The following is a 27,257-nucleotide window of genomic DNA, read 5'->3' on the forward strand; positions in this document are numbered from 1 at the left end:
CAGTTCCAGAAAGCTTTGGAGCGCTTGTACATTATCAGGAGCAGGCATGCTCTTTATGGCTTCTGTCCTCTCACTGTCGGGGCGTCTTCCATTTTGATCAATAATTTGACCTAGGTACTTTATATTATTCATGAGGAAGTCAGACTTTGTTTCCTTTACTTTAAATCCAAAGTTTGGAAATCTTTTAAAGACATCCTATATATATGTTTGTGATGCTCGTCTTCAGATTTATTAGAGAATATTGTACCACCGTTGAGTTTGTTGAATACCTCCTCTCGTGTGGGAAAGGGATAGTGGTAATCTTTCAGAGTTGTAATCGGGCCCGTGGAAAAATCTGCAGAGAGAAGTTTGGTTGGTCTTTTTCATAATGTATACAGTAGGGTCAGGCCATTCACGGAACTTTTCGCTTATTCTTGAAACCAGATAGAACGTTTTCCTTCAGTTCAAATCTGGCTATATCCTTTGTACATCTTCCGAGTCCCGATAAGAAAACTTACGGAAATTTTCCCTTTAAATCGTCCTTCAATTGAATTTTCTACCTCATTGCAGAATGTGTTTATCAATTGGTCCGATAGTTTAAATTGCTCCATTCATTGTTCTGAAGTGATTTTCGGATGTCTTGTGCACAAAGGCTCTTACTTTTTTGATGGTATCATTTAATGGCACCGGGAGTGTAATCCCTTCCTCGAATGTTATCGTATCACCAGTCACTGCATGAGCTGATTTGTTAGTTCTCATAAACCTTTTCCATGTTTGCATATTCATGATTGACAGGTCTGAACCGAAATTCAGCCGTAAATCCACTTTCTTGTTGGAAATGTTAACAGTTAATTACTTCTGCCGGCTCCTCTCTAAAAAGCTTGTCCGATTCTGTTAATATTTCTGTTCTTTCTGCCACACTCTTTGCAGGTTTTATTTTTGTAAAAACAGTTTATAGACCAATGTTGTTTACCACAACGACTGCATGAAGTTGTGGGCGATTTAGGTTTGGAGATTAGATGACCCCACTTTGGCTGTGCCTAGGTTGTCTTCTCGGTTACTTTGTTTATTTTTCCCCGATATAGTAATCCGTTTGTCTGTAACTAGTTGTTGTGTCGTAACACAATAGTAAAAGAAGAAAATCAGTCGAGGTTGGTTTAACAAACGAAGTGTATTAACATCACAGGTACAAAGGTAGGAATACAGGTATAACTGACTAGTGCTAAGCTAGGCAATGGAATACGGTCGCTTCTTCTCAGCCGTGTAGACATTACTGGCACTGTATATATAGCGAGAACCGGTGTAATTTCCCTTATGTGTAGAAAGGCCGGTATAACAATAGTCCTTCCCACATATGACACATCAGACTAATCAATGTTTCTTGAGTCGTTCTTTTCACAGCTTTTGGAGTGTGAGCCCTTGTTTGCTTTCGAGTCTTGAGGGAACTTGTCATCCTATCTCTGAGCCGAAACTCCGTACAAAAATTTAGCATTTAAAACCATTTGCTGATAGTTCAGCCAGACGAAAGTCGTCACAGTGCAATGGACACGAAGGTGAAATAATCTCTGTCGTTGCGTTTCGCCAGGTTGGAGCACTCCAATCTCCTGTGAAAGTGTCATATTTGGTCTGCTATATAGTTATACTCCTCAAAATAGTAGTAAGATAAGATTGAAAGATGCGGTTATTCACACGTGATGATTGGAAAGGTGGAGGATGCGGTATATGAGTATGAGGTGTAGGTTTAAGCATCGTATTTACTAGAATTAAACGACGATTTAACATGGTTCATGGATTAATAAATACATTAGAAAAAGTATAGTATAAAGAGTTAGGATACGATTCAAAATGATCTTTGAACTTCAGATTTTGGGTTTTATGTAAAGACAATCACCAGTACTTTGGCTCATCAAAGAGAAAGAAAAATATAGAGTTTCTACTTAATATAGGTAACTTTAAGTATGAGTATAAACTACGGCTGATAAGTATCTAATCTTATAGATAAGATGCAGAGTATAGGTATAAATTAGCGATAATGAATGCCTACTCATAATAAATAACTATAAGAGTTTAGTATCGATTTTTAAAGTTCTGCCTTCTAAGGTTAAGGAGTAAAAGATAAACTTTCTTTCCCATGGTATGTGCATTTTTTAGCAGCTTGGAGATAAGAGCAATTGGTTTTTGTCCAGTTGAAACAGGAGAGATGATCTAAGCTGACAGAGCAAAAACAGATTGAAAACACTTTGACCCGAATTTTGTCTAGATGGCAGCAACTTTCTGGACCTTCTCAATGCAACAAAGGAGCAAGCAGCAACAGTGTTTTTGCAACTACTACTAGCATTCAACATGTCGCCGAAATAGCAGAAGGTAACTTCAGTATGAAGTAGTGTTCTGTTGATAGTGTTCATGAGGCTCAACGCAACCTTTGACGATACATATCCCATTCTCACCAATCTCTTAATACTCATTAACTCCTCTTCTCAAGTGGCTTTTGGACCTTAATGAGTAAAAAAATAAAAAAAGAAAACAAACAAACAAAAAAAAACTATCCTGTCCTAATGAAACTATCTCATCCTTATATAGATATAAATTTTCATAGGCAAAAATTTGGGTAGAAAAAGATAAAAAAAATATTTACTTTCTTTTTATTTTGTATTTTGTTACAAACAAAAGTGTCACGTTATTGTATTAAACCGGTTGACTTATTTTTTCTTTTTCGTTTTTCAGAATCCTTTCCTTGCAATAATGGCGAATGTGTTCCACTCAGTTTTGTGGATGATGGGCAAAATGACTGCGGAGATAATTCAGACGAACAAAATAACAGTGAGTCATTTGTATTATTTTTATTGCAGTGCAATTACAAGTTGAGAGATGATAATCAGTGTAAGACAATGATGATGGATGAAAACTCAGATGTGGAGAAAGTATATTTGGATGATGAAGCTATTAAGATTGTTCAGAAGGTTTATTACCTTAGTGATGACAATGGAGCACAAGGATTAATTAATGCTGGTGTGATGGCAAGAATTAGGAATGGAGGGAGTAAGTTCATTACTAATCAGCAGAGAGTTTCCATTGTCGACCAAGAGAGGAGTTTATCAGATATGTGTGAGCAGTGTAGTGGTGTATGGAAGTGAAATAACAAGTGAAAGTTGATGACATGCGTTGCATGAAGAGAAAACTGATATAAAAATAATATGATGGATTTGTAATGTGAGTATTAGACAAACTTAGATTGGATGATTTCAGATGAAGATAAAATGTAGACAATATAGGAAGATGTGCTTCAAATATTTTTCGCTCCCTACTGATCAGTGTGAAAATGAAGTAACTGAATCGGTCAAAGTAGTGATTGAAGCAAATGTTCCTATCCAAAAATGCTTTAGCCAATGATTCACTTCACCTCTTCAGCTGCTATTCCACAGAGGAAGAAAGCATTCAACCAATTCAGTCGCCATAAGTCAACTACAAAAAGCCAGAAATTTATAGCATCAAGAAATTGTAAGATTGTAATAACCAAATTGAACATACTGAGATGATCAGAAAACATATCGCAGCACAAAAATTATGAATTAGCAATTTCTGGAAAATCTATAATAGTGTGTAAGTAATGGCGATCAACAATTGCTCCGAAGTCGGTTGCACAGCAACTGATAAGGCTGAACTACTTATCCAACAGTTCACCTTGAACTCCACTTTGGACTCCGTAAACAACTTACTCCCAATTTCTCATTGGCTGAAACTACACTTACTGATCTGGATATCATTCTTTCCCATGCCCAAAATATAATAAAACCCCTGACAGTATGTAGGCATGATGTGATTCTTGTTATAATAATAAAGCAATGCTTTAAGGTGCTGCCCTCTGTCCTCTCTAAACTCAACAAATGCTTTGCTAAATCTTGATTCCCTGAGAGCTGGGAAGTTTTCCCTGTGATACCAATGTTCAAGAACTTTGCTGAAAAAACTATCCCTGAAAATTATTACTCAATCTGTTTACTCTCGCACTTCATTAAAAGCCATGAAACTTTAATTAATAATTCAGAAAAATAATATGAAATTGATACAAACCCAAATTTATTTGAAACTGGAAATGCCTTTCCATCTTATAAATACATCACACACTTTGAATTCTAACAATCATGATCTATTGGGAAAACAAAATCATTCTTTCTACCATTCACCAATAAGAACCATTTTCAAGATACACCTGAAGAAAGTCGCAGTTTATTTCGGCCAAAACGTCGTGAAAATAACACCCAAGATGGGAAACAATAGTCTAAACGATCCAGATCTTAATTTAAAAAAAATCTCACAAATATTATATGTGCTGTGATTGTTTTACAAGTACTTCAATGGAATGTTATGCAACGAATTTTAGGATCTGGTGTCCCTTTGACGTAAATATCTCTAAGCAACCAGACAATTAGTTAAATCTCATTCCTTCACTGTGGAATTCTCATATTGGAAGGTATTCTACTCTAGTACAACTTTTTTTTTTCGAATTTACACACTGCTCTCTGTTTTCCTAACTGTACCAACATACAGTAATTTAAATGTAATGTGAACAAATGTCTTGCTACATAACTCTTCATTTAGACCCATAAATACATTACACATTTTGAATTCTAACAATTATGATCGATTGGAAAAACAAAATATTCTTTCATTTATTCTTGAAAAAGGTTGGAGTTTATATCAGCCGAAACATTGTGGGAATAATACTCAAGATTGTTTTACAAATACTTCAAAGGAATGTCATGCAACGGTATTCCATTGCAGTCTGAAACTACACTTCATGACTTGGACATCATTCCTTTCCATGTCCAAAATATAATAAAACCCTCGGCACATGGGCCTAATGTGATCCCTGTTATAAGAATAAAGAAATGCTTTGAGGGGCTGGTATCTGTCCTTTCCAAACTATTCAACAATAGTTTCCCTGGTAGCTGAAAATTACCCCTGTGATACCAGTGTTCAAGAACTTTGCTGAAAAAACTAACCCTGAAAATCATCACCTCATCTGTCTTTTCTCGCTCTTCACAAAAATCTTTTAATCTTTAATAATTCAGAAAAATAATATGAAATTGATACAAACCAAATTTACATGAAACTAGAAATGAATTTCCATCTCATAAATACACCACACATTTTGAATTCTAACAATTATGATCTGTTAGAAAAACAAAAGCATTCTTTCATTTATTCTTGAAAAAGGTCGGAGTTTATATCGGTCGAAACATTGTGAGAATAACACCCAAGCTTGTTTTACAAATACTTCAATAGAATGTTATGCAACGAATTTGCTGCTCTAGTGTCCCCTCGACGTAAATATCCCTAAACAACCAGATAATCAGTAAAATCTCATTCCTTTACTGCCATTTTTAAGATTCACATGAAAAAGGTTGGGATTTATATTGATCGAAACATTGTGAGAATAAAATCCAAGATGAGAGCAGTAGTCTGAACAATCCTAAGCAACCCGACAATTAGTTAAATCTTACCCCTTCACTGTGGAAATTACCTGATGTTGTAAGACTTTCTATTCTAGTATAAATTTCCTTGAACTGATAGTCTTTCGAATTCTCACTCTGCTCCCTGTTTTCCTGACTTTACCAACATACAGAAAGTTAAATATATGTGAACAAACATCTTGCTACATAACTCCCTACTTAGACCTTCCCTCTCCTTAAATCTAGCCTCTAATTATTAGTAACTTCATACATATCAATGACAAAGTGTCTTTTTCTGTGTGAATTTAAATAAATAAAAGAATAAATAAGTAAAAAAAAAAAATGGATAAAATTTGGTCCAAAGGAAATGGAATAATTTTGTTTTATGTATTAAAAGAATAAATTTGAAGTGGGATTGCAGTTATAATTATTATGCAGTATAATTTTCATGTAAGAAAATGTGCTACCAACATGCACTCTCTAGACGATATGACACCCTTTTTACTGCGGTTAATACTGTCCTTCCGTAAACAATACATCAGTGATGTTGCCTCTTTCTAACCTATGGCATTTTGAATCATTTACTTTTTGCTAGAGCTTTGAACAATTCTCTAACTATCTTATGGTTGTTGTGAGAAGTCTATAATGTGTTAGTGCTATTGCTGTATTAAGTCCCTCAGAAACCTTAAGTTTTTGGCGACTCCCAGTATTTGAAAAGCCAAAAAGAGATTTTAGTGATCTCAGTACACTAAAAAGCTCTAAACACTTCGATGATCATGATGATTATACATGACCAAGTCACAAAACAGATTATGGTGACCCAAGTAGATAAAACGTCCTAAAAACTTAGATAATTATGGTGATTTTTATCTCTTCACTAAAATATTTGAATCTTTAATAATTCAGAAAAATAATATCAAACCTAAATTTATATGACACTGAAAATGAATTTCCGTTTCATAAATATATCAGACGTTTTGAATTCTAACAATTATGATCTGTTGAGAAAACAAAACATTCCTTCCACCATTCACTAATAAGAGTCATTTTCAAAATACACCTGAAGAAGGTTGGTGTTTATTTCGGCTGAAACATTGTGAACATAATACCAAAGATAAGAACAGTAGTCTAAACGATCCAAATCTTAATTTTAAAAAAGTCACAAATATTATATATGTTGTGATTGTTTTACAAATCTTCAATGGAGTGTTGTGCAACGAATTTGATGCTCTGGTTTCCCCTTGACGTAAATATCCCTAAGCAATCAGTTACATTTCGTTCCTTCACTGTGGAAATTCCTTGATGTCGTAAGGATTTCTACTCTAGTAGAAATTTCCTTGAACTGATAGCCGTTCGAATTCCCACTCTGCTCCGTTTTCCTGACTTGGTACAACATGCAGAAATTTAAATGTAATGTGAAAAAAACATTTTGCTACATAACTTCCCACTTAATCCTCCCCTAAATATAATCCCTAGTTATCAGTAATCTCTTACATCTTAGTGACAAAGTGTCTTTTTTGTGTGAATCTAAAGAAGAAAAAAAGAATAAATAAAAAAAATGCGATACAACTTGGTCCAAAGGAAATGGAATAATTTTGTGTTATATATTAAAAGGATAAACTTGACAACTCATTATGATGTGGGATTATAGTTATAATGGTGCAGTATAATTTTCATGTGAGAAAATCTGCCACCATATGCACGCTCTACACGGTATAACCCACTCTTTAGTGTTAGGGTTAATATTGTCCTTCCATAAGTAATAGTTTCATTCAGCTTCTCATTCTCAAGGTGTGATTAACTCATAATTATGTTAAGCAAACGAACACAAACACATTTTTGCATTCTTTCCTTATACTTTTTTGTGTTTTACTTGTAATGGTTTTCAATTTTATTTACTGCAGATCAAAAGTGCAACTACTATTACAATACTGCCGTTGGTGAATTTACCGCAGATAGTGATACAGTTAATGACAATACTAACTGCATAATAACCATAGAGGCTTCGATAGGGTCTAGACTTATACTACAGGTAAGTGGCATTTTCTTTCTTCTGAAAAGCTAATGGGAATTCTCTGAAAAAACAAAAAAACAAAAAAAAAAACAAAAAAAAAAAACAAAACAATGTAGGTGCATGCTTGTCCTAATAAAAAACCTCACAAACAATTGAATTTTGATATAATCATTTCCTGGTCCGATCGGGAGGATATGGATTCTACTTGCTTCTTTATGCCGAGACTGAAAATCTAGGCCAAACACTTTTCTCAGACATCAAAATCACTTCCATGTGTCAAGTCGAAAAAAAAAAAAAAGAAAGAAAGAAAAAAAAAGAAGAGAACCCAATCGATAAACTTAACTATGACTCATTTTCTTTATCTATAATTTGTCTCTATTGAGATCATCTCGACTGGAGATATGGGCATCCTTATCTTCTATTCAATTCAGTATATTTGTAAAAGATTATGACAGGACTATGTACGACATAATCACGTTGATGCACCCGTTAGTATTAGATCACAGACGTTTAGCAACAGATACGTCCAAGGATGGAATACTGTTGCCACATATGGGCAGGAGCTGCTAGAAAAGACTTGTCCTGCCTTGATAGGGTTCAAAATAGACTTCGTAGCCTGGTGGGAGATGTCCTTTTCTCTTCGCTGCAACCTCTGTCTCACAGAAGAGATGTTGCGAGTTTAGCTCTGCTTTATCGTTATTTTCATGGAAAGTGTTCGACTGAGCTTCAATCTATGATCCTCCCTCGCCAAACTTTCACAAGAAACACTCGACTAACTGAAAACACTATCAATAATTCTCCCCACTCTTTATCTGTGCCTAAACCTAAACATAGATTCCATGATCAAAGTTTCTTTTTTAGAACTGCACGCCTGTGGAATTGTCTTCCGTTTTCCTGCTTTTCAGCTGTCTATAACATGGTTGTCTTCAAGTCCAACGTGAACAAGTTTCTGATGAGCCGTTCCACTTAAGTTAACAAATTTGCCGAACTTCCATTACTATCGATTACTATATTGTCCTTTTGACTACTCTACACTCTTTAACCCTTATCCTTGAGTGGCCTATCGGCCTTGATAAGTGGTGCCGCCTATGTAAAAAAAAACAAAAAAAAACAGTGAACCTGGTCAGTATTAAAATGGTGACTATTTGGGAATTCCAGGTGATTTTTGTGCTTTCAGCTTATTTCTACATTGTTTCCACCCATCTAGCACTTATTGTTGCCACTGAACTCAAGCAGTGCCAACTCAATAGAGGTGTGGTTGGTGATTGCTCAACCCTTGCCTCATAATTACTCGCACTATTATGCTTACAGGGGTATCCATTGAGATTGAACGGAGGCATGGAGTCGAGCACAGGACTAGAATCATGTCAAGCGAGTTATGAAAAAAAGAGGAGGAAGTTATATGCAGAGATAAACATCCAAAGATCGAGGGCCATAATCCATTGAGCACCGAACTTAATCAAGACGATGGGAACTATTTCATATTTGCATAATCAACAAACATTGCAACGATTTTAAACTTGCAGAACTGATAATTTCAAGTGTCTGATATATAGTGAAAATACTATCTTTATAAAAAAAGGAGTGGCACGGTCCTTAAACTGCAGTGCGCCTCCAGGGGGGGGGGGTCACCTCAAACACACAAAAGGGAATAAATCCGAGAAAATAGAATCTCCACTCCTGTTGCACCTACTCTCCTGCCAGATCTGGAATCTCTGCAGCACCGAAAAATGAAGCTCGTTTTGTAGTTTCCAGCTTCATGCGCACACGAGATTTTGCGAGAACGCACTTACTAAAATGCTGGCCGCCATCTTTGTTTTTCCTTTTCTCGGCCTGAACTTTTTGACCAAAATTGGTATTGGCAAAAGACTCTAAAATTCGACACAGAATGTTAACTAAACTAAAAATCTAGCCAAAGCTAATACTACAAAAGTTAGCCGAAGACTACCAACGAGTGATTAGCTTGAAAATGGATTCGACGAACATTGAAGAATGTGGTTTCGTGTACATTGTTTTATTATCGTTTATACGTTGATATAAGACAAAAGATAGCACAACATCCGATTACATAGCTTCTTTATTCAGGCACATACTACAGTAACACCGTTAAAGGCGGTGTAAAACCTAATTAGTCCCTTATGCAATATCTTCCCCTTTCTGAAAAACAAAAATAAGAAAGAAAAAGAGATCTAATAAAAGACAACACACAAAAGTAAAATAATGCCCTAAGTATCCATTGGGATGACTACCCTCTTGGCTAACAGGGATTATTCTGCCATTTCCACTTTGGACTCAATTTAAGATGTATAGTTCTTGCACCTAGCAGGATTTTTTACTAGTCTTTCCGACCATGTCACCCTCAACCTTTCTGGGTTGGGTTTTGTTGGAAATAGTGTTAAGCTCACATTTTCTCTTCTATCCTTTTCTTGTTGAGATGTCTGGGGGTTACTAATCTCTTCTTTACCTGGTCCCACATTCGCTGGTATCTTAATATGCAATTGGTATGGCTGGTAGATCGGTGATGGTAATGGCGGCGCTTCTGTTGCTGTTTTCAAATCTACCCTCTTTTGTCGATGCGGCTCTCCATTAACTTTGATGTGGTATGACCTCTCATCCAGTCTTTGTCACACAATGGCTTTGCTCCACTCTTTCTGACCTTTTATGTATGGTGTCATCCATACCACATCTCCAGGGCGCAATGGTTGAAGTGATTTTGCTTTGTGATGGAAGCAATGCTCTTGTTTCTTGCTCCTCCATTTAATTATCTTGTTGAACATTTTGTGTAGTTCTGATTTGAGTAGATTCTCTCTGGTTGGAAAAATGTTTTGTTCCTCTAGACATCAGTTCCTGTGCTGATGGTAAAAGACCTTTAGCTTGTGTATTCCTGTGGCCCAGCATCGCTGAGTATCCATCAGTCTTATCAGCCATCATTTTCCGGAAGGGATTCTTTGTCATCTTTACTACATATTCCACTTTTTCATTTGCACTGCTATTGTAAAGACTAACACTACTTACTTGCAAAAGTCAAAAATTCCTGGTTATGAACTAGTATCCCATGTTCTGGTGTTTAAGCTTAATGATCACTGTTTTGCCTGTGTAGTTGGAAGATGATCAATTCCACAGAAATTGCTCATCTAATCAACTGCGCAGAGATCATTTCTATCTGCAAATTTGAAGATATCTACTCCTACTTTTGTCAAGGGTCTCTTAGGAATCTTATGCAACATTGAGGAGTCTGCCGGATTGGCTCTTCTGCAACATTCATTTACTCTCAGGTATATGGAATGCAATATTTCTTTCAACACAGCCTAGGTGATTAGGACCACTACTACTCGGTTTTCTCTAAAAATTAACCCCTCATTTCATTCCACATTTTAAAATTGGGTTACACTTCTGGGTTAAGATGTACTTTGTCTTCTGGCCATCTTTCCACAATTACCTGCTGCAACAGCTGCATGTTTCTGTCTTTCATGCACATGCCCTATACTCTCACTTTATGTTGATAGTTTTCTCATAAATTTATACTATGTTCACTTTCTTGGGTCACAGGATTGTGGACCGTAGCGTAGCGTTTTCTGACAGCTTATATATGTCTATGTATCTTTGTACATCTATTTTTAGTAATTCCGCTTGTGTATGGGGATTATGTATTCCAAGAATTATCTGATTTGGTATGATGAGACACAACATTCACAAAAATTAAAAGTTTTATCAACGTATGAACACATCATAATAAATGTTCAACAGTTTCCTTCTGTAGAAGACGTAATATTCGCACGTTTAGTTTGCTTCCTCTATAGGATATTTATTAAATGCTTGTAACACAAAAGGGAAGGAAAAAAGTAATAAAAAAAGGCAAGACAACAAAGTGACTCAGTAACATGCAACAATAGTTTCCAAGGATTCTCATACAACCGTCTCCAAGCATTCTCATACAACCGTCTCCAAGGAGTCTCATACAACCGTCTCCAAGGAGTCTGATACAACCGTCTCCAAGGATTCTCGTAACCATCTGTCTGCATTCTTCCTACGGTCTCCTTTTATGCAGTCGAGTAGTGTGATTTTGCACATGAACAGCGAGATTTTGTGTCACTTTGCAAGACCACTTTGTTATAAAAGTTGTGCGCGTAGCCATCTTAATTCTTTCTTCCCTCCTTCTGACAGCTTGATTCTACATGACGCACACATGTGCAGACGCTTTAATGGTAAGCCATTTTCTTGGCTTCCACAATTTTTTCTACAACGCCTGAATTATTTCATGGTGTGTTCTCTCATCTTTGCGAATTAAAAATTGACCTTTAATACCTAGTCTCCCAAGGTATGAAGCGAAATCACAGATACGTATATGCCATTTCAGCTTAAAAAGTTTCCAATTTTCTGATAAATTATTTTCCATACACGGGGGATGATGGCCAGTCATAGGTTTGTTTGTTTCTTCTGTGCCGAGTTTCACCATTTTTTATGCTCCCCAAAAAGAATAAAACGTTACTTTTTTATTCATCTTCCTAAAATACATTCGTTATTACCTCCTTCTTTTTCAAAAATCCTTTGTCCCACTTCTGACACCAGGTTTCATTAACGTTTATACACGGATGGCAATGAATAAAAGACAACACAAGACATACAGAGCGTACGATTGCATGGTTTCTTTATTCAAGCACACACTACATCAATCCCTCACGCAACATACGTAGGAAAAACATAAAAATCAAAACCCTATTCCCCAGAAAATATTAAAAAAGGAAGAACTTTATTTTCCTTGTAGACAGAAAAGAGAAAATCAAAATAAGTCACCACCAAGTCCATGTTATCGATGTGGTGTTCTGCATTCGGTTAAAGACTACCCATGTCGTACAAAACTTGCCTGACTTGTGACAGAATTAGACATAAAAATTTCGATTGCAAAGCAAAAGGCACAATTAAAACTCAGGTTCGACACCAGAACAAACGAAAAAGACGAAAAAAATATGTGCTGGCAAACATCTCTATATTAATAAAGTAGCCACATGGATTCCTTTTTGAAAAAGTATTGTAGCTTTGCAACAACAGATGCTACATACAAATTTAATACAGCTAAGCTAATAGCCACTGTTTTTTTTTTAAACACCTTTGCAGACACATTCAATCGTTACAATAAAATACTATATTACATCCTAGGAGCAACACTATCACAATCACGGCATCGTTAGTGGAAAGGGTACTTATTTTTCCCTCCAAATATTTAGACTTACTACCGCCACCAATTGACGCCGGGGGGAAGTCTATATGGTCCACAGATTATACGCTTACACTGGCCATAATCGGCTCATACATACACAGATATATGTAAGAGAATAAACAAATAATAAAATCTCCTTCGAGAAAGTTCGCTGCCCCTGATTGGTTGCTCATTAATTCACTTATTCTGGAATTAAATCATTCAAAACGAGCACTTCACAACATTATAATATGGCATTGCTAGGACAAAAAATTATTTTCACGGCGTCAATTTCAGTTAATAGACACTTAAATTTCAACATATATCAATAGCGAACGAATCATCCACTGCTTTTACGTAACTAATGACTGTTTAGCTTTTCTGCTAAAATATTTATAAATATGCATTTTTTTTTATACGGTGGTCACCACTTATCAAGGCCCGGAAGCAACTCAAAGATAAGGGTTATTGCAAATACAGTATGTTAGTGTGGAGATTTAATGAAGTGTTTACTTAAGGGGGCGGTTCATTAGGAACTTGTTTACGCTGGACTTGAAGACATCCAGGTTGTAGTCAGGTGGGAAGCAGGCGGACGGAACAGAGTTCCACAGGCGTGAACTTCTAAGAAAGAAGCTTTGTTCATGGAATCTACATTTTGATTTAGGCACAGATAAAGAGTGGGGAAAATTTTTGACAGTGGACTCAGCTAGACGGGTGTTTTTCGTAAAAGATTGGCGAGGGGGGACCAGAGATTGGAGTTCAGACGAGCACCTGCAATGGAAATAACGATAAAACAAAGGCTCACAATGTCTCTTCTGTGGGAGAGGTTGCAGGGAAGAGAAAAGAGCATCCCCCACTAAGCCACGATGTCTATTTTGTATTCTGTCAAGGCAGGATAGGCTGTTTTTAGCAGCTCTTGCCCAGATATGGCATCAGTATTCCATCCTTGGACGTCCTTGGCTTTTATATAGATAGAGAATTGCATCAGTAGTGAGATATCTTCTGGAGCGGTAGAAGGATCCCACCATCTTTCCAGCGACCTTGGCAACAGTCTTGATGTACATGTTCCATTTCAGATAAGGAGTAAAGGACAAACCCAGAAGCTTGTCAAAACATGGGGCTTCTCCTAGACGAGAGTCATCCATTTCAATTGATGCCAGATGGGGATCAGAGTGTTGATGATGTAAAGATAGGAGTTTGGTTTTAGATGCATAAAAGGTAACCAGCCACGTCTTCCCCCACTGAACCACGCGCTCAAGATCAGATGAGAGCGAATCAGAGAGAACTTTGTCATTTACAGCCTTTGATGTGTTACCGTAGATGGTCGTGTCATCAGCATAGATGTCAACGAATGATTTAAGTATGTGTTTAGGGAGATCATTGATGTAGATCAGGAAGAGAGTCAGGTCCAGGATGGACCCCTGAGGGACTCCAGCATTAATACTGCAGGCCTCTGATTTTTGTCCATCGACCACTACTCTTATGAGCCTATCGGAGAGAAATGATTTAATGATTGAGAAAACATTTCCAGTTATATCGTAGCTAGAAATCTTGTGAAGTAGGCCTTTATGCCATACCTTGTCGAAGGCCTTTACTCGATATATGCAATTTATGTCCACAAACTTCAAGGAGTCTTGTAAGACGTTCTAAATTATGTCACGACTCCCCAATACCATCCATGATCTAATGGGATGACTGAACGTTTTGTCAACACACTAAAATAAGCTCCCCAAAAAGCACGAGGTATACCTACAGAAAAAAGATTACAGCAGTTTAACAGATTTATAGGATCACAACTAATCCTAACACCCCATCAGCATTATCCCCAGTGGAGACTATGTTCCATTGGAAGATAAGACCCATCTTCGAAAAATTGTTACCCAAGAAAACAAATTAAGGACATCTATAGTGCTTAAGTATCACTAAGCCCCAAAAGAAAAAGTTTTTTTCTACATTACTTACAAAAGTAACATGTCTTTCTAGGAATTAGACACAACAGACAAAAGATTTTGAAATATGGTATACATCATTCGAAGTTTTAAATTCACACATAAAAGACACCTCAATCAGATAAGAAAACGTCTGTTGGATGATCCAAAGTATGCACCTCCGGAAGAAAACTTGGAAAAATCGTTCAATTCAATTCAAAGGAAATTCAAAGATCCTTTAATCATCGATCCAAAAAGAAAAAGTACTAAGTACTCCTTGCAGAGTAAAATTCATGGAAGAGAGGTGTGTGATGGGGACTTTCTCTTTCACTGATAATGAACTATGCTAACCAGGTTAATATTCTCGTGGGGAAAAAATATCACAACCTAACATGTTAACTAGTTTGAATTTTGGCGAAGGTTACATAAGTACATGTCAACATAACCTGGCTACAAACGGGAGAGGTCAAAGATTACCTCCCTAGAGAAAAATGCGCTAGAAATGCAGGTGTAAAATGATATTACATAGAAATGACGTCACATGTTTGGGAGAGAGAACAGAGTTTCTATGGGAAGCGAGAGAGGCGAGATGCATCCAAAAATGTAGAGTGAATCTAAGTGGATATTGCCTCGAGACTCTGTTTATACATCGATTATCTTAAGGATAAGTAAGAAAATTAAATAATTGGCGATTGGAGAATGAAGATCAGCGCCCACGCACGTATATTAAAAGACTTTGTTTTGTTGTTTTTTGATCGCTCACTTGCAATAGCACACAGGTGCACAAATATGTGTTTGTTGGAAACGACATTTAACGTTTTGTTTATGAAAATGTCACAAGCTTACCTTACGTCTTATTATTTCAAGCTTACTTGGACATCACTAACAATTCTTCAGTGATAAATTCTGTGTCATTTCTTAACTGGTTTAGTTTTTCTTCATTTTCCTATAGTTGTTCACCAAATGGAACACTTAGTGTATCAGATATTCCTTTCTCGCCAGTGAATCATAATCAATTATAAACTAATAACATTAAGTTACGGTATGAACCCACAAGGTATTTGTATTTTTCTTGCTCTCATACGTCCTTGATGTCAGTATTTTCATCAAGTTGTGTTTGCTTTTTGGACCTTTTTGCCAGCTCTGATGGATCCATTGGCACATTTGTCCAAACCACATTTCATTCCAATATCTCTGGAGAAGTTATGCACTACCTGCAAAGTCAAATTAAGTCAGCATCTGAATTGGCTTGAAGTCATACTTGAAGTGGTTGACTCTTTTATTTGAGTTTTGTCGCGGCTCTAACTCAGATTGTAGGTACTCCAGTTTTTATTGAGTAGCTTGCTTAACGGATCTATCGTCAGACAGAAGACAAAAGGAGATAGACTATTTCTTTGAAAGATTCCTCTTCTGATTTTGATGTTTGGGATTTTGACAGTTCTGTTAGTGCGGTCTAATGCCACTGTTGTTTGCCAAATTTTTATATGTACAAGCATAGTCTTCGTGATTACTGAAAGGATCTTATAAATTATCAAGGCAGCCCAGTAGTGTTATCATATCTCTTTTGGTAATCAATCCAATCCATGCTTAGGTTCATCTATCTCTTCCTACAGTCAACAAATATGGTCTTATTAATCAGCAACAGGCCCTAGGCACTTTGTTTCTGCACCCTGCTTGTTCTTTTGCTTGTTCTTGGAGGTATGCACCAGCACAGATGTGTTTCTGAAATGTTTTAAAATATGTCCATTGATGTGAAAGGAACAAACGAAACTTGTATTTTTAAACTTATTCTTGCATTTTTTATAAGAAGCCGTTTTTCGGAGCGAGGTGCTAATCAATTAAACAGTCTGTCACGTTTAAGTTCTTTTCAATAAATCTTATCTATTTATACATAAAAAAGAACGTTGGTTTGTTATAGAAATCTATATGGTAACAATTAGAGAATTCAAATTAATTTTAATAAGGCTTAAATTTTTCAAGAACTTTCACGACACAATTTAAATTTCCTTTCAATTTCATTTGAAAATACTAGTACTTAATTATCGATTCTTATCGTTTATCATGGGTGCAATTGAAAACAAAAACCTATACCAAGATAAAATACAATTTTTCTCAAATAAAATTTCACAAAGAATACAATGGTTATAATAATTTTGTATTAAAATCTTTAGAATATTGTGGATCAGTATTCACACAGGATATCCATTAACAGTAAAAAGATATCCTCATCTGCATTATGATAGAAGCCATCAGAAGGCTGTTGCAGGCAATAGCGATTCATTCCATGAAAAAGTGCTTGTTGGATAAAAACGTATGCACATGTTACCCAGCCAACAAATGTTTTACACGTATTTGCAAAATATATAAAAAACCTATATTTGCAAAATATATAAAAAACCTATATTTACAAAATATATAAAAAAACCTATATTTGCAAAATATATAAAAAAAAACTATATTTGCAAAATATATAACAATCCTATATTTGCAAAATATATAAAAAAATTATATTTGCAAAATATATTTTAAAAAACCTATCTTTGCAAAATATATAAAAACCTATATTTGCAAAATATATAAAAAACTATATTTACAAAATATATAAAAAAACCTATATTTGCAAAATATATAAAAACCCTATATTTACAAAATATATAAAAAACCTATATTTACAAAATATATAAAAAACTATATTTACAAAATATATAAAAAACCTATATTTGCAAAATATATAAAAAAAACTATATTTACAAAATATATAAAAATCCTATATTTGCAAAATATATAAAAAAAACTATATTTGTAAAATATATTAAAAAAGCCTATATTTACAAAATATATAAAAACTTATATTTGCAAAATATATAAAACACCTATATTTGCAAAATATATAAAAAAATCCTATCTTTGCAAAATATATAAAAAAACGTATATTTACAAAATATATAAAAAACCTATATTTGCAAAATATATTAAAAACAACTATATTTACAAAATATATAAAAAACCTATATTTGCAAAATATATAAAAAACCTATATTTACAAAATATATAAAAAACCTATATTTGAAAAATATATAAAAAACTATATTTACAAAATATATAAAAAAACCTATATTTGCAAAATATATAAAAAACCTATATTTACAAAATATATAAAAACCTATATTTACAAAATATATAGAAACCTATATTTACAAAATATATAAAAACCTATATTTGCAAAATATATAAAAAAACCTATCTTTGCAAAATATACAAAAATCCTATATTTGCAAAATATATAAAAAACCTATATTTGAAAAATTATTAAAAAAAACTATATTAACAAAATATATAAAAAAAACTATATTTACAAAATATATAAAAAAAACCCTATGTTTGCAAAATATATAAAAAACCTATATTTGTAAAATATATAAAAAAAAACTATATTTGCAAACTCTAATTCTGTATATTCACCGTTTTCTGTTGTATACTATTTTTTATTGCTTGCCAATTAAAATTGCCAAATTAATATATAGTTTTGCTATTCCTTCTCAAAAGCACTTTCAGCACTTATTTTCGAGTATGATTCCTACTTTCTCCATATACGAGAACTGAATAAATTTTCCTCTATTATTCCGTAGTGAAGCAGACAGTACCTCTTATGACAGTTCTTAAATGCATCTAAAAAAAGGTTGGTCTATTCAATATATGAGTTTAGTGTGACAAGATAGAAAGCTATAATTGAAAAATTCAAAAAGATCCATTATATTTTATAACGCGATTCTGGTATTTGATTGGTTTCCTCTTATCACCCCTGATTATAAATATAATCGTCCAAATCTTTGTGGTAATAACCTCCCATTATTTTTATTGAGTTGCTTCAAGGATCCATTCTCCACAATCAGCCCGACAGGTGCTGGGCCATGTCAATGGCCCATTATATGTTGGACTGAAGCAATACTAAAGAGATCGACCATTTCAAACCTTGTCATATGGCTTTTGGGTGGAGTAAGTCCATTGCTTACTGCTTGAAGCGCTCTGACTGTACAATTCCAACAGAGTCATTTTCTCTAGCCCAGAGTGCTCCTTCTTTAGGGACACTGACTTGAATCTTCCCCACTTCCCCCCTAAATTAATATACACTGTTGTTTCTTCTATTCAAAAGCTGTCATTCCCTGTTCAACTTTCAGCACTTATCTTTAAGTATAATTCCTACTTTTTCCATGCAAGAATTGAATAAATATTCTCACATTATTCCATTGGGAAGCATGATTGCCTGACAGACAGTACCTAGTTCATAGTGAAGCAGACAGTACCTGTTATGAAAGTCCTTGAATGCATCTAAAAAAAAAGATGGGTTTATTCAATGTGCAAGTTTAGTGATGAAAAATGCAATTTCGATCAATCAACCGTTTTGTAACGAACCAAGTGTTGATTAAATGTAAAATGCTGGCAGTATAAATCGAGTCATAGAAACTTTAAATTGTAAAGTACTTCAGGTAAGAAGAGCTGTGATTAATCCAATCAGGATTAGCAGAGCGTAGTTCTGTTCTCGTGACAAGATGAAAAGCTATAACTCTTTGTGGTCGTAACGTCCAATTATTTTTATTGAGTGACAGTGGTTTCAACGTTTCTTCAAGGATCCATTCTTAACAATCAGCCCGACAGGTGCTGGGCCATTTACATGGCCCATTACATGTTGGACTGAGCTATATCGCCTGGGTATTACTTAAGAAATCCACCATTTTTGGCCCTGTCACCCGGTTTTTGGGTGGAGTAAATACATTGTTTACTGCTTGAGGAGTTTTGATCGAGTACTGCCGATGGGTTATCCAGAATATTTTTGCTGGGTAAGAGTGCTTCTTCTTTAGGGACACTGAGTTGACTCTCCACACCTTCTGGCCTTATGCCACATTTTGTTGTGATGGAAAGCAAGTAAATAACTGCCCTCCCATTATGTGAAAAATATTGTAACAATAAGATTAAAATCAGGAGTCTGAGGTAGACGTAACAGTAGGAATACGACTGTGATTGTTATGATGATTTCATAGTTGAGGTGAGAATGAAAGTATAAGTATATTATTGTTTTTATTTTGTGGTATGCTGATTGAGAAATGTGTTTACAAAAATTGCTGACTTATTGAGAGAGGAGAGGGAAAAAGATCAGAGTCATACTTGATGATCAAAGTGAAAGGACATCCCGACTTTTGCTCCGCCCCTCAGCCTTTAGCTGGGGAGGTGATTGTATCTGTAAGGCATTAGCATTAGAACTTTGCTTCTTTTATTATTCCTTATTTTCGCTGAAACATTTTGCACGCTTTGAGGATCTGTAAAGAAAGAGGATAATGTCATGCTTAAGTTAAGAAAGGGGATATCATTTACATGAAAAGCTGATCTTGGCTTTACTTTCGGCAACCGCATAACTCTTGCACCTCTTATTTTGTCCTTTAGTCCTCACATTCCATGGGTGATGTTTTTGACAAAGAGTTAATAATTGATGTTTCCTGTGTCAGAATTTATTCCATCTAACACTTATCGTTGGCAAATTTTTTACCTTAAAGTAGTATTTTTTAGCTCCTTACATCAAGTGGCTTCTAGCTGGGTTTGGAACAAATTACATGAAAAAGAAACGAAATAATGTTACACAAATCTAGTAAAGAAAGGAAATAATATTATACAAGATCAACGGGTATAACATTGCACAAAAATATAGGAAATCGTTTCATTACTTAATTTTTCTGTTTTTAGTTTAATCTGAACAAAACGAACATGGCGAATAACTATTTAGAAATCTGGAGCGGAGGAAGTGCATCCGACCATTCTATCATTGGACGACCGATTCATTCGGAATCAAACCAGTTTTATAGTGCAAGCAACTTTGTCTTTGTGAAATTTTATACCACCGAAAATGTGACTGAAGAGAGATTTTTTTTCAACTGGACATCAGGTAAGTTTTTTTTTAATGTTTTTGAAGCATACTGCAACAACAACAACAACAACAACAACGACGACGACGACAACCAATTTCAAACTAATCTATCTCTGACCAGATTTTTACTTATCCTTTTCCCTCTCAAGTCTATCCTTTTCATTTCCTCCCATGTTTTCTTTGGCCTTACCGTTTTCGTTAACTTTGCTATCTCAATGTTTTTACATCTACTAACGAAAGAACTCTTATCCCTTCTATAAACATGACTATACCATCGAAGTCTACTGTTTAGCATGCATTTCCCTCTACTATCCAAATTTAATCTTTTCTGAGATCATCAGATCCAAGTCTGTCTTTACGACATCCTTTACACATCCATTGCATCATTTTATCATTTCTCTCCATGCAACGCATGTCCTCAACACTCACTGACTCAGTTTTACTTCTATACATCGTCACATTGTTACACATGCATTAACAATGCTGATTATTACTTGCAGGACTTCCACTAATAATTCTTGCAATTACACTAGCACCTGCTCCTCCCTGTGCTCCAATGGTATCAACAAGCTAATCATCCACAGATTTTCCTCACATTTGTTTCCATTGTCTTACACTTCTTGCATAAAAATTGTTTATCTTCTCTGAACCTACCAGTAATTCTACTGCATTTCCTATGTGACCAATGCTTGCAAGTCACAAAAATTCAGTTACTACGGACTCTCTTCTCATAAACTGTCGGAGAATTTCCCTCTTTTTCGGAACAACCACAATCACTGATCATCACTTTGTTATTGGTAACTTTCACTCTTTTCATCATTTCATAGCATCCCTCCAAGTCTTTAAAGTATCAGCATACAGCATCTCTTCTAAGCAAACTCTCTGGACAATGCTTCTAAGACACAAATGAAAAGCAAAAAAAATCGGAGAAATCTTATATGTTCTTATTTTAACATTTAAATTGTCACTAAAATCTCAGCACATTTATCATTAGAATTAGTGACAGCCGTCTATCCTCCCAATCAGTTGTTATCTCATTATTGTACGTCCATGACCTTCTTCAGTACAAGTGACATGATTTTTAGAAGTGTTCAGCTAATCAGAAAAAAAGTTCATCAAACAAAATATAAACAGGCATTTTAGACAGTCAATAGTGATACATTGTTGTTGTTGTTGTTGTTGTTGTTGTTGTTGTTGTTGGTGGTGGTGGTGGTGTTGGTGGTGTTGGTGGTGGTGTTGTTGTTGTTGCTGCTGCTGTTATTGTTGCTGCTGCTTAGCATCATTTATTCATAGTGATACATTGCTGTTGTTGTTGTTGTAGATGGTGGTGGTGGTAGAAGTAGGATTGGTGGTGGTGATCATCATTCATTCATTTCGTATAGGTCAGATGATGATTGTTGGCATTTGTTTCCTTGATGTCTGTTTAGTTAGAATTCTTTCTAGAAAGACATTTGATGAAGGTTGCCAAAATCCCTAAACTTGGCAACAGGCAACCCACGTTGTTAGTCCGTATGATTAATCGCCATCATCTTCTGCTGTTATTGTTGTGGCTGCTTAGCATCAATCATTCATTTCATATGAATCAGATGATTATTTTTGGCATTCGTTACCCTAATATCTTTCCAGTTAAGGTTCTTTCAAGAAAGACATCAAATATTAAAATCAAGATGATACAATGCTTAAAATAAGAAGTGTTATAGGGCTTTATCAATTTCTTTCAAAATTTTTAAATGTTTTTACCGATTCTGAATGGAACTGGAATGAATCAGCTGTTATTAAAAGTCTAATGTTGTCATAGAACCTGTGTATTTACTGAGAGTACTTAAAGAACAATCCGTGTACTTTATGTTGTAAAGTTTTGTTTTGTGACAAAGACAGTTTTCTTAATGGCTGTACACAGTTTGCATCAGGTTTAAGTAAACTCAGGGTTATGAAACCAAGAAAATCGATGCTTTTTTTATAAGATAGATTTGTTCATATTGAAAGTGAAATCATAACATTTAGTATCTTCGTAATTATTTGAATTCTTCAGACTACTGTTTCCATCTTAAATGTTATTTTCACAACGTTTCAGTTGATGTAACCTCTGACCTTCTTCAGGGGTATCTTACTGAAATCGGGAATGTTTTGATGAAATTCGGGAATATGCATGAAATTTCAAATAGAATCCCTGATTTAATTTACAGGGTAGCATGCTCTCATTCCGCCAGACATGATCAGGTAGAATACCTAAGTAATTCACGATTTTATTTTGAGTGTATCTCGTACTAAGGATTGAACCTTTAACCTCCAGAAGTGTAACTTTTACAATGGAATTTTACCAAGTACTCTATCGACTATGCTATAAATCCTTGCCGACAATTCTATGCAGATTCTCAAGTTTGACAGAAAGATACCCAAATTTGACAAGATACACTGGAAAAAAGAAGAGGGGGGGGGTTTACATCGACTGAAATGTTGTGAAAATAACAGACAAAATGAGATTCATAGTCTGAAGGATGCAAACAATATCAGTAATCAAGCCTCATCTAAAAAAATTTCGAAACGTAATTTAGCATCTTTTAAAAAATGTTTAAAAACTTATAATGTTCTTGTTGATTATTCAAAATAATAGTATGTTGTCTACATAGGCGTACAAATCGTTTGGAATATTTCCTTTAGCAACCTTATTATCCGTTGAAAATATGCAACTTCATTAATGACACTAAAAGGAATTTTACAGAATTAGTAGCTAAGCATTGGCTTTGAATTCCATTAGAGTTCTTGCTAGAAAGGTATCAGTACATACGGGAAGGACCATATGAAGGTTGCCAACATCCTTAATTGAAATTATTTCTGTAGAATGAACTGGACTCAGCATACACAAATCGTGTCATTAACCACTTACTCATTGTCACCTCATTATTGTTGTTATTGTTGTTAAGTAAAATGGATGCCATTCTTGTCGAAAATTTAACTGACAATCTATAGATCTCATTTACTCTATTGGCTTTTGGCCCTGATAATGGGTGACTCCTGAGTAAAAAAAGGGATCAATTTCTTAATCCATGACTTTAAAATATGTTTGATTAATTTTTATTTCTTTTTTATAATTTTTAGTTGCTATTCGCTCTAAAGTATTTACACCGATACCAATGCCCCAAGAAGTGAAATTCCCAGAAGGCCCGATGATGTTTCCAAACCTTGAACTCAGTTGGAAGATTGAAGGTTCTAAAGGCAGCATTATAACTCTTATGGTAAATCATTTCAAAGTTTTTTATTTATAACACAATCGTAGGTATATTATTCAATTGGAATTCACTATTGAGATGAGTATTATTTATTAATTTATTTATTGCGGACTATTATCCTTACTCTTTCTTAGTTGTTGTTTCACAACGTTTCAGTCAACTATTCCTCTGGCCTTTGTCAGGTGGTAACTGCAACGGGATAGGAACTCCGAATCTCCTAACTGCATTCTCAGCAATTATGGCCATCCATAGTTGTTGTTGTCTCACTACATTTTGGCCAAGTAAGCCTCTGGCCGGCTTTGGGTAGGATTGAAACCGTTATCTTCAGACAATTCTCACCTGGAATCATAGAGAATCAATGTCTATCCACTGCGCTATGGGCCCCGAAAAAATATGTATACCATTCGGTATGGACCCGACCCTGGAAGATCAGATAATGAATAAACATGGATTCATAAGACCGAAAAATGCAACCTTGATCGCCCTTCAGGGCCAGTGGCGCAGTGGATAGAGACGTTGAATCTCTACGGTGCAACTGGCGAAACTCGGGAATCTATACAGAATTTTATTTAATCCATGGGACTAAATTCTTCGTGGATATGGATACATAGTTCAATGAATAAAATTGTTATATAACAATCACTACTATGTGACAGTTTTCTTGAGGTTGAAGGTTCAAACCTCACTACAGGTGATACTAACAAAAAATAAAATCTTGGTCTTTTAACAAGATGTAAAGTGTAGTATCTGTTTTGGTATGCACTTTTTTTTGTCCTTGGTCATTGAAGGATAAATTTTTCTGAGTTATACTGAGTTATTTTTGTTTCAATCCATATCAACATGGCTCAAGGAACGGGTATATACTAGTTTAAATAATGAGGGGGGGTCCAAAAGTAATTTCTCCTACATTTTTATTTTGCTCAAATGGATCAGAGGGGATTGCAAATTGCATAGTTATGATGACTGAACTTATGCATTCATGATCCAAATGTTTCATCTCTCTGCTTCAGGTATTGAGACTCTCAGAAGGCGGCCCTTGTCATGGATGTGCGTCAGAAGCAGAGATGTGTCATTGAATTTCTAGCAAAAGTGCATTGAAAATGGTGGTAACTATGTAGAAAAATAAATTCTGGAACACAAAAGGTCGCTCGTCTTCATACCTCTTCAACTTTTTGAGTTAAAAAAAAAGAGGTTTTACTCTTGAAACAACCCCTGTATAACAAAGCACACTCCAGACGACCATGACCAGCCAACGTTCATCGCTGGCAAAAGTGTATTGAGAATAGTGACAACAAAATAATTTCTGAGCATAAAAGGTCACTCGGTTTAATGATACGACTTTCATCTTCGTAGTTGTTTAACTTTTTGATTTAAAAAAAGGAGGCTTTACTTTTGGAACAACCTCACACAAATTATCAAACCCTATCTGAAAAATTCCAAAGCATTATATAATAATGTAAATGTTAAAAGAATAAAAACGGTCAATGTTCTCTGGTATAAATTTATAGTCGAGAGTATAAATGGCAAAATCAGTCACCCGTCAGTACGGCTTATCTTTAAAAGCATTCATTGAAAAGTCATGCTTGGAAAGTCAGACTTTTAACGGGTGTTTTTAGATTGAATAAACACATCTTAAGTCTGCTGTATTTCTAAAGAATAAATAATTTGGGCATTTAAATTGGATGACTGCATCTTAAGAAAAGCCATCCTTTTAAAAGGCTGGCTTTACATAATACTAGCAGGGTTAGTCAGCGTTTCCCAAGGCAGAAGTGTAACATTTTTCTATATAAAATTCTATCTCTTCTCTATCTTTCTCTTTTTACCTCTCCTCTTGTTCCCCCACCCACCTCCCTACTACTCTCTTTCTTCTCTGCCCAGCTTTCTTCTCTCTCTGGATATGCACATATACACATAGGCAACCTGTTTTTATATACTCATGAGAAAGTTTTACATAATTTGTCTTGGCAAGCGATCCCCTGCGACAGTTTAGGGTCAAAGAATGAATTTTATTTTTTAATTTTAAATATTTTTCATCTGGGGCAATGCTGATCAAGAATATACCAACTTTGTGGGTTATTGTTTTGCCGGAATTCGCTTTTTTACAGCACTTCCAAAGGCAAGTAAGTTTCGCACGAACCTGTTAAATCAAAGTATTTTCAACTAATGTATTTTCAAAGTATGTTCAACTAATGAAAATGGTTTTCAAACTTCAAAGTCTGTGTGAAAGTCAATGTAAACTTAAAACACTCCTATAAAACCTGCTCAACAAAATCAGTTTCTCTAGAATTCTCAAGCCGGCCGTTCTTTGAACAGTAAGCACACCACATAATTTACTCTCAAAGAACCAATAAAATAAATAGAAGAAACTCATCAAATTTAAAATATAAAAAGAAGAAGTTATCATCAAGAAAACATCTCATCTCTCAGGATGATCTCAATTCTTCTGACGAATTTAAAAAGGCTAACTTCTATTAGTAAATACAAAAAAAAGAAAAAATCAAAACATCACCCGATCGCAAATCACCAAGAAAACATCTTAATTCTTCTGACAATTTTGAAAAAGATAGATACAACAGGCCCTGACGGCATCCTAATTATAGTATTGAAAAAGCTTCAACCAGAACTTCCTCCCTATATACTTACAAAACTGTTTAAACATTGCCTTAAGGAGAAGTGCTTCCCAACACCCTGGAAAACCTCATCAGTATGCCCTGTATTCAAGAATTCAGGTGATAAGTCATCTCCCTCTCAGTACAGATCAATAAGTCTCCCGTGTGTCATGAGTAAGTTGCTAGAATCCATATTAAATAAAGTAGTCAACCACCTCAGTAGAAATAACCTTCTTAGTGATATGCAATATGATTTCCATTCTGCCAGATCTACAGCAGATGTGCTAACGGTTATATCTCATAGGATTAGTGAATCTCTTGACAAAGGCTTTCTTTCTAGGGCAATTGCTCTTGACATATCAAAGGCCTTCAATAAGGCATGGCATAAGATTTCCAGCTACGGTATAACTGGACCTGGCATAAGATTTCCAGCTACGGTATAACTGGAAATCTTTTCGCAATTATTAAATCATTTCTCTCTGATAGGCTCATAAGAGTAGTGGTGGATGGGCAGAAATCAGAGGCCCACAGTATTAATGCTGGAGTCCCTCAGCGGTCCATCCTGGGCCTGACTCTCTTCCTGATCTACATCAATGATCTCCCAAAACACATACTTAAATCATTCGTGGACATCTATGCTGATGACATGACCATCTATGTCAACACATCAAAGGCCATAAATGACAACGTTCTCTCTGATTCGCTCTCGTCTGATCTTGAGTGCATGGTATAGTGGGGGAAGACGTGACTGGTTACTTGAAACCAAGCTCCTATCTTTACATCATCAACAGTCTGATCCCCATTTGGCATCAATTGAAATGAATAGCTCCCGTCTAAGGGAAGCTCCATGTTTTGATAAGCTTCTGGGCTTGACCTTTACTCCTGACCTGAAATGGAACACGTACATCAAGTCAGTTGCCAAGGTTGCTGGAA

Source organism: Euprymna scolopes, chromosome 41 (genome assembly GCF_053919585.1).
Source record: "Euprymna scolopes isolate OS-2025 chromosome 41, ASM5391958v1, whole genome shotgun sequence".
Taxonomy (NCBI): Eukaryota; Metazoa; Mollusca; class Cephalopoda; order Sepiida; family Sepiolidae; genus Euprymna; species Euprymna scolopes.